The sequence below is a fragment of the Glycine max genome, chromosome 16, assembly GCF_000004515.6.
Source record: "Glycine max cultivar Williams 82 chromosome 16, Glycine_max_v4.0, whole genome shotgun sequence".
NCBI lineage: Eukaryota > Viridiplantae > Streptophyta > Magnoliopsida > Fabales > Fabaceae > Glycine > Glycine max.
Window position 1 is genome coordinate 10969270 of NC_038252.2, and position 8900 is coordinate 10978169.

General features: G+C 34.2%; 1 pseudogene; it reads left to right on the forward strand.

The window, feature by feature from the left end:
- The first annotated feature begins 3887 nt into the window (after nt 1–3887).
- LOC100819029 (uncharacterized CRM domain-containing protein At3g25440, chloroplastic-like) lies at nt 3888–7369 on the forward strand (annotated as a pseudogene).
- The last annotated feature ends 1531 nt before the right edge of the window (nt 7370–8900 follow it).

Genomic DNA, 8900 nt, shown 5'->3' on the forward strand with positions numbered 1-8900 from the left:
AAGTGAGAAAGTAATGTAAAAAAATGAAAAGGAAAAAGGTGGAATAGTATTAAACAAGGGTTTTGATGTTACAAACCTTATGTGAGCTTTTCCAATCCAATAAATATTTTAATTATAAGATTGATATCTTTCAAATAAATTTTTCTAAACAATATTCTCTCAAATTGATTATTTATACTATGTGTTTCTATGAAGAATAATGAAAAATTTCTTGTTTAGTAATGCAAAAAGTCAATGGTAGTATATAATTTCTAGTACTACAAATATAATTGAAGATTTTGGAAAAGCTAATGTATTCTTACTTGGAAGAACAAAGTTGTACTTTAAAATTGCTTTAGTTTCAAGCAAAGTACAATTGAAATGCTATCCTAAACTAGAAGTTTATGAATCCATATAAGTTTGTTGTGGGACATGACCGGTTGGGCTATCCCAGGTCTATGATGATGCAAAATATAGTTAAAATTCACGTGGACTCTCATTGAAGAACCATGAGATTCTTTAGTCCAATGATTTCTCATGCGTTGTTTGTTACCAAGGGAAGTTGATAATCAGACCATCACAAGGAAAATTGGGAATGATTTCATTTCATTTTTAGAATGAATATGGGGTTATTTTTGTGGATCAATACACAGTTCTAAAATTTCATTTTCATTTTTAGAAGCTTGAGACATTAAGGATCTGATCCCCTTGTTCATCTAAGCCATTTTTGTGTAGCTTCATCAAGGTAAGGGGGTTTCTCCAATTCTTGAAGCCTAATATTGTTGTCTTTGGAAGCTAAGCTTCATTGAATGGTGTTTTGATGTTCAAAATTCGCAGCAACTGCCTTGGCTGGAACTGTATGATGTGTTATTTATTGAAAATTTAAGGTTAAAAATGAGTTCTTTGGGTGTCAAAACTTAGAGTTAGTCTTAAATTCCACTTAAATAGGAGTTTTCTAGTAAAAGTTATGAACAAAACAAGTTTAGGGAATTTCTTTTTTGGAATTAATTGTCACGGAAATAAAATGGCTGTTATGGCTGTATGGACTGTTTTTCTTAAAGGTTTGACTTCAAAAATAAGTTTGTTAGGTGTGACAATATATGGTAGCATGTAAAATTTATGAAAAGCCGATTCCCAGAACAGCTAGAAAATTGAAAATAAGTTTAGGAGCGAAACTTTGCAAAACTGGATAGAAGTTTAATTTCACATAGTAGATGACTTATCTTGGTAATTTTAAGCTCAAAAATGGTTTTAGAACTTAGAAAAATCTTAAGGAAATATTAGGGAGTGCTAAAAATAGTTTCAAACATATCTGTAGACAAATAGTCTCAGACAAACAATTGTTGAAAATGGAAGAATAACTAGTAACATGAAAGCTCTGTAGTTTTTCCCTTTGGATGAAGTGACCTTATGATTATTTATTCTAGAACTGTAGGTCAACTGGCTAAATTATTGTTGAGATAGATTATAAAACCTAATGATTGTTGTATGTCTTGAATTGTGGCAGTTATATGCTAATAGAGCTAATGAGATGCATATAAATAATTGTTGTTGTTGTTGAATGATAAAAACTGATAGAGTGTGAACCCCGACAAATTATATAAGTAGTGTGTGGATTTACATTATGCTATATATGTATATTGCTATTCTACCTGTACTCACTATGATATGAGTCTGGGGGTGTCCGACCCTTGACAAATTGTTTGTTATGATTATTAGATGGTTGTAATTATAGTTGTTATCTTGTTCGATATATTTGTGTAACAAGTGATTTCCACCTCATGAGGGGGCAATATTGGTTCCCTGAGAGTTGTACGTAGGCTCGAGTCTCTCTCTCTCTTGTTTGTTAGGATGTACGAGATTGTTGATGTACGTGGCTTGAGTTCTATGCATGCAATGAGGTGGCATGAGGGCTATGCACGTGATGTTATGGCAAAAGTGAAAAGGACTGAATGAAGCATAAGGAATCGGTGGTTTTATTCCATCTAATAGAAGATGAGATTACATTGAGAAAGTGGATGATGGAAAGAGATAAACTGGGGTATAGTGGGCAGAGAGGTTCGAAGAACCTAGGGGAATTAGTGAGTGGTAACTACCCGACATTTGGTGCACTGATTTGCCACGGGTAACTCATGAGCCTCACTTTGCTACTCTTGACAGGCTCCTAGACTAGGCTTTTTGAGTTGGGAGCTTAGAGATCGGTGTATGTTGTATTCGTATATGGTAATCACTCCTGACTGTCATCCATGTAATTGTATAAGACCATCAAGACCTGATAGGCTTGGCGGCAAAGGTTAGGCCCTACTATGTGACAAGTGTGCTAGTTATGCGCTTAGGACCTCAAGAGTGTTGTTTGCCTAGAAAAACCACATGTAGTGGTTAAGTAGGTTTTATTTCCTTGTTTGCTTGTTTGTGGCGTTTTGAGGATCGGAGGACTCATCCCTACAACCACAACTTTTATGTATTGATGATGTCGAGAATGTCAGCACACTTACGAGTCTGGCGTCGTTCACAGAGGGAATGGGTATGGTCATGTGAGGTAACACGTACTATGTGTTATACATGCCGCACCTAGGTACATGTGGTGTCAATAGAACATCCGGATGCGACACTCGCTACTATAGACTATACTCACTACTAAAAAAATTGTCTTCTACAATGTTGGTTTCATGACGATTTTACAAGAACCAATGTTGTCCAAAATGCTGTGGCATTTTTGTAAATAATTATAACTTTTTAAAGACGGTTTTCAGAAAACCATATTTGAAAGCGCATTAAGACATTAGATTCTTCAAGAAACGATGTTAAAAACAAGATTTTTTAAAAAACCATCTTTGAAAGGCATGTGTGTTTTCTTTTATTTCATTCTCACGCATTATGATGATCACCCTTCATCCCATAGTCTCTCTCCATTCGCTCGAAGAACTGAACCACGCGGATGAGGCAATTGATCACGGAGGCTAGTGTTTTAGGGCCAGCGGCGGGGGAGGCGGCATAGAGGACGTTATGCATGGCCTTGAAGTCCTTATAGTGGCCGGAATAGTCGATGAAGTAGGAAAGAGTATCGTCCGTGTGGGAAAATTGGGGGTTGGAAGAGAGCCATTAGTGGAACCCTAATACAATGCGGCCAACTTCAGGGGAGAGGTTTAGGGTTTGGAGAATCAAATTGGGGGTTGGAGTGATGTGGGAGAAGCTTAGGTGGAGGTACTGCGAGACGAAGAGAGCGTCCATGTCTAGCTCTTTGAGAAGCTCTAAGGAGAGGAAGTGCAGAATATGATCCATTTGGGTTTTTGATGAGAAATGTCTGATTATGAAGAGCGAAGAAGGAGTGGGGAGGGTTCGGGAATGGAAATGGGAAGAGGGTTGGAAAGCTCCAAATGGAATCTACACACAATGATTCACAACAAGCAACAAAAATAGAGTAAGAGCCTTTAAGGATGCAGAGATGCTAATGGCGGCATGTTTAGGGTTTTAGAGTGAGTAAGAACGGGACGAGGAAGAAGAAGGAAGAGAAGGAACAAGCTACAAGGTAAACAAGCTCTAATGTTTGCATTTTTTGTTTTATTTGGGTTGTGACACCTATTTTTACAAATTTTCTTGTGTAGTGATAATTGATTGAGTCACCTTCTAGATCAGTGTGCTTATGAATTTGGATATATTTATCTTCTTGAAACACAATATTTGTCAAAGAGTCGAGATTATCTCTAGCATGGATTTGAATGCTCTATGATTAGATTGTTTGTATTGTCAATGTTGCTTGTTGTGAATCATTGTGTGTAGATTCCATTTGGAGCTTTCCAATTTTTCTTTATATATCTCCTTTGACTATCAATAACCATTGTTATATTCTTGCTTATTTTTAGAACCATATTCAGAGGACTCAACAATGCACAATCTTATTTTTATTAATGCAAAGATCAAATATCTTTGGAAGCCATGATATTTTGGGAAGTTGGCTTCATGCCAAATACATTAGTAATGATTCAATTAAGCTAAAGACTAACAATAATCTTGTACAATTCTCTCTAGACAAGTTTGATGATATTGATTATGGAAAGAAGAGCCAGTTGAACAAAAAAGTTAAAATGTCTAGAAAGGCTAAATTGAATGAGCTTAGGTTCTATCATTTGAAGGCCAAGAAAAAGATGATTTCCCCAAATCCAGAAGTTAGAATTAGATATAAGTTGAAAAGGTTGGATATTATTACGACTGTAATTTTTTGTTTAAAGCTTTCTTTCCTATAGTTGTTGTTCCTTGCTTCTTCAATGTTGTTGATAAATTACTTTAATGATTTTATCATCTATGTTTTTTGACATCCTTTAGTTTTTTTAATAAGGAACAATGGTATGAACATTGTTATGGTATTCACTAAATTAATGCGCTTCCCTTTTTCTTTGATGTATGGGCATTGAAATAACCAGAATGTTGCTACATATGGATTTGTATTTGAAATACCTTTATGAAATTCTATTTTCTATATTTGGGGAAGTTTTTGTTAAGTTATATTTTTCAGATATTACTATGAATATTATTTTTTTCCCATTACCTAGCTTATCAATATAAAATCACAATCTACATAAGCTTGGATAATAGATATCTTTTTTGTTTTTTAACTTGGCCATTCCCCTCATAAGTACAGACCTGATTTAGTACCTTAGATAGGCTGGAATGAGGCATTGTTCCTTTCCTCCTTAATTTTTCCTTTTTCTAACTTGTGGTCTTTTATTTTAACTTATAATTCCACAGGCCAAGCGAAAGGAAACTTGGTTGATTGAGAAGCTAAGAAAATTTGATGTACCAAAATCCTTTCCAAAAACATTTGATCATGAAATTTTAACCGAGGAGGAGAGGCATTACCTAAAGCGCATTGGTGAGAAAAAGAAACATTATGTTCCAGTTGGGAGACAAGGAATGTTTAGTGGGGTAGTTCTTAATATGCATCTTCACTGGAAAAATCATGAAACAGTGAAGGTTGTCTGCAAGCATTGCAAACCAGGGCAAGTTCATTAATATGCTAAAGAGCTTGCTCGAGTGAGCAAGGCATTATGATTGACATCAAGCCCAATAATACTTTCATTTTTTATCGCGGAAAGAACTATGTACAGTCGGAAGTAATGTCACTTCCAAATACATTATCAAAAGCGGAGGTAATTTCCTTTGCATTTTTTCTCATTGACCAAATGTATTTAGTGATAAATATATTATGGTATTTTTGTTGAAATTATAGGGGAATCGGGGAGACACTCAGAATAATATGATATTTGTATTATGATGTGATACAAGACACTAATCCAATTGTCCTATTTTTACTAATACAACAATCCTAATCCTAATTATATGAGAACAAAAAACTCTCTTAAGATAAAAGATAAAATCCCTAAGAATGGGACAAGGTTCCTAACTAGACAAAATATTAGGATCCCTGAAAATAAGGAAACACAATCATCCTGAAAATAAAATAAATTATCATAATCTGTTATTTAGACGCCATTTTGAAGGTAAGTATCCCTTGTTTCTCTTGTATTGGGCAATTAGAATTGTTGAAATAATCTACTTGAGGTTTGAGTTGAACATGAGTGCATGTCAGTGTGATGTATGTTGCAAACTTGCAATATATTAGAGGATTGACATAATACAAGGATAAAAACCATTCAAATAAAAAAAAAGGTTATTATGGCAATCATCTTTTCTTGATGTGCGTTGATAGGAATGATTTGCATCTTTTATAGCCTTTTTAATTTAGATTAGTAGTATTTCATAATGCTCATTTCATTTATTTTTTACTACATTTGACTAATATAGTTTGCTATGAAAGTTTGAAGACTACTTTGGATTATGCCTCGACATATTGATGCTAATAGTAATGTTGGGGACCTACTCTCTCACATGCCTCATGTACACTAGTGAATTGAAGCTATAATTTTTTGTTTTCTATTAAGAGATTAATCATCTTTTATCTAGATAAACTTGTACTAGCAAGTGTCGCAACCTATCATTTGGCGAGAGGGCGACGCGGGGCTCATGGGTGCGGCTTCCAAGGAAGGAAAACGCGCGGAGTCGCCACCAACGTTTATTCGAGGAAAACGTTAGGAAAACCAAAAGCGGGTCTACGAACTTTAAGAATAAAAGGTTCGTGAGTTGTTTTTATGCACGGGGAAGGTATTAGCACCCCACACGCCCGTCACAAGGGATGACAGCCTTTAATCAAATATGCAAAATCATGACTTTTAATTTATTTTATTTTCCCTTTTTTACATTTTTTTATCATTTGGGGTCAACAAAAGCGGGATTTTTGCTCCTACGTATCCTCAATTGCGATGAGAAACTTAGACCTACATAGTTCTTTGAGAAAAGCAAGAAAATTACGCGAGGTGTTGATTTTAGACTTTTAAATGGTTCATTTTAACTGATAAAAGTAAAAAGGACCGTTTAAGGTGTTGGACCTTGAAACGGTTTCAAATGGCCTTTTTGCGGGCAAAAACTTGATTTGTGAATTGATTTTAGCTTTAGTTTCACTTGGTTATTTCTCAACTCATTAAAAGAGAACTTTCAAAGTAAATGTTCAGTTGAAACTTATTTATTTTTTGAAGCTTCATGTTGCTTCATGTTGAAGTTAGCTCAGCTCGTTCAGGCGAGCTGGTTGCTTCATGTTGAAGCTTCCTAATGGGCCTAGATGGGCCCAAGGCAGAAGAACACCCCCTAAATTGATCTTTTCACCCCCATTTTGAGTTTTTTTGCTCATTTCTTTCTGAAACGTTGCGAAATCTTACGGATCGCGCGGCAATTGGCTTTAAGCAGCTCAACGTGACCGGCAAAAATCCACATGTTGACAAACAATTGTCCTCGGACGAAATTAGGGTATGACAGTAAGCCCTGTGTTTTTCTTCTGAGAAATGGATAGATTGGTGCTTTGATGGATTGGATAAGTTTAAAAATTGCAAAGTGTTGATTCATAGTTTTTCATGGGGAATAAATTATGTTGAGAAAGCATTGGGTTGTATTCTTTTAGCATAAAGCTTATGGACTTATGGTTTCTATCTTATTGTGAAAATTTTCTAGGCTTTGGAGAAATATAGGCCCTTGAACATACTAGCTATTTCATTGAAAGGTTGGAGAAAGAGCTTGAAGAGTATCATCAACACCTTGCAAAGTTTAAAAAAGGGAAAGAGGATACCGGTAAAGATGTTAGTTTTGTTGGTATATTAATATTAAAAAAATTGTCTATACAATGCTTGATTTAGAAAGAAAAATGTCATAAACAAACTCGTTTTCTTGCCTTTCTGTCCTCTGCAAGTTGGAATATATCATAACATTTATAATAAATTGTGATCCAGTTGATGTTTTGAAAGTGTGGCAAAGCACATCCACTAGGGATTATGAAACAGTTTGATTACACTAGAAAAGTATAATTTAAAATCAAAATGATGAGAAGAGAATAAGTGGAAAATGACTAAGCTATATAAGTGTTTAAAAACACCATATTTCTCAAACAACTTTTTTTTTATCAAGCACATTATAATGTTGTGGTTATTTTGTTAATGATTGGGGAAGCATGCCTCTATCTATGCCGGACACAAAACGTCACATACATGAGGCTCAGACAACCTGATCTTGTTTGCTATTGAGTAACTGTAAGATTTGTAACTCTTATCATTTTGAAGTGATTTAAGGCAGCATAACATCTACATGAAATGTGAAGTGTCTATATTAGGGTTGAAATCCTAATGTTACAAAGGAAAAGATTGCACATTCCTTATTAGGTCTTTTGAGACTTACAATACACATTACATGATAACATATTGTTTTAAATTAATTACAGTGTTATTTAGCATATGTTTCTTGCATCTTTGACCCACCATAATGAGTGACATTTACTCATTTTCCGAAAATACATCATTGAATTCTCTCTGTTTGGCTAGTTGCCATCATAGTGGGGTCTCATTGGATAATACAAAGTTTTGCTCAGCTGATAGTTGATGTATTTTTTCTAGTTTCTTTTTCCACGATATCTTTTTCTCTAAAGAAAGAAAAGAAAAAACAACAGCGGTATTTTTTCGTTTTGGTGATGAGATTTTTATAGATGTCATATCATTATAGACATATGTTATGCTTATTTGTTGCTTATTTTTGTTGCCCCCAATCTGGTTTGACTTTTATAGGTACATGTACAATGTTTATTATAACTCTGTATAATTAAGCATGACATAGATGGGAAGGGCAGGAAATTATTTTGAGCTTGCTAAATTATTGGGGTTAGCTATAAAGCCAAATCAAGGTTTTGTCTTTTGGTAGGTGCAGATTAATTGAATAAATGTGTGACTAGCTTGAGAACTAATTATTTTTGCTCATTTTTATATTAATAAGTCATGTCTTTATCTGGAACAAGCTTTATTTACTTTCACCCCATACTTAAATCCTAAAATTTAAACTTTTGTTCTTGGTAATCTAACAATAAGTCATCAGTCTGTTTGACCAATTTTAGTTCTCATGATTTCCAAGTTTCCCATAAAAAATAAGTTGTCAAACTTTTTGGTAATGTGTGAAAAAATACACACTAAAATATAAGTCATGTCTTTATCTGGAACAAGCTTTATTTACTTTCACCCCATACTTAAATCCTAAAATTTAAACTTTTGTTCTCGATAATCTAACAATAAGTCATTAGTAAGTTTGACCAATTTTAGTCTCATGATTTCCAAGTTTCCCATAAAAAATAAGTTGTCAAAATTTTTGGTAATGTGTGAAAAAATACACACTAAAATATAAAAAATAAAATTGTCTTCCTTCTTGTTCAGACAAAAAAAACAATCTTGTTATATTCCAATTTAGAATCAATAGCATCGAGTGAAATTTTAACTTGTGAAAGAGGAAGTTTGAGTTTGAAAGTTTTATGCCTGTTTAGGTGCCTGCTGAATAGGATC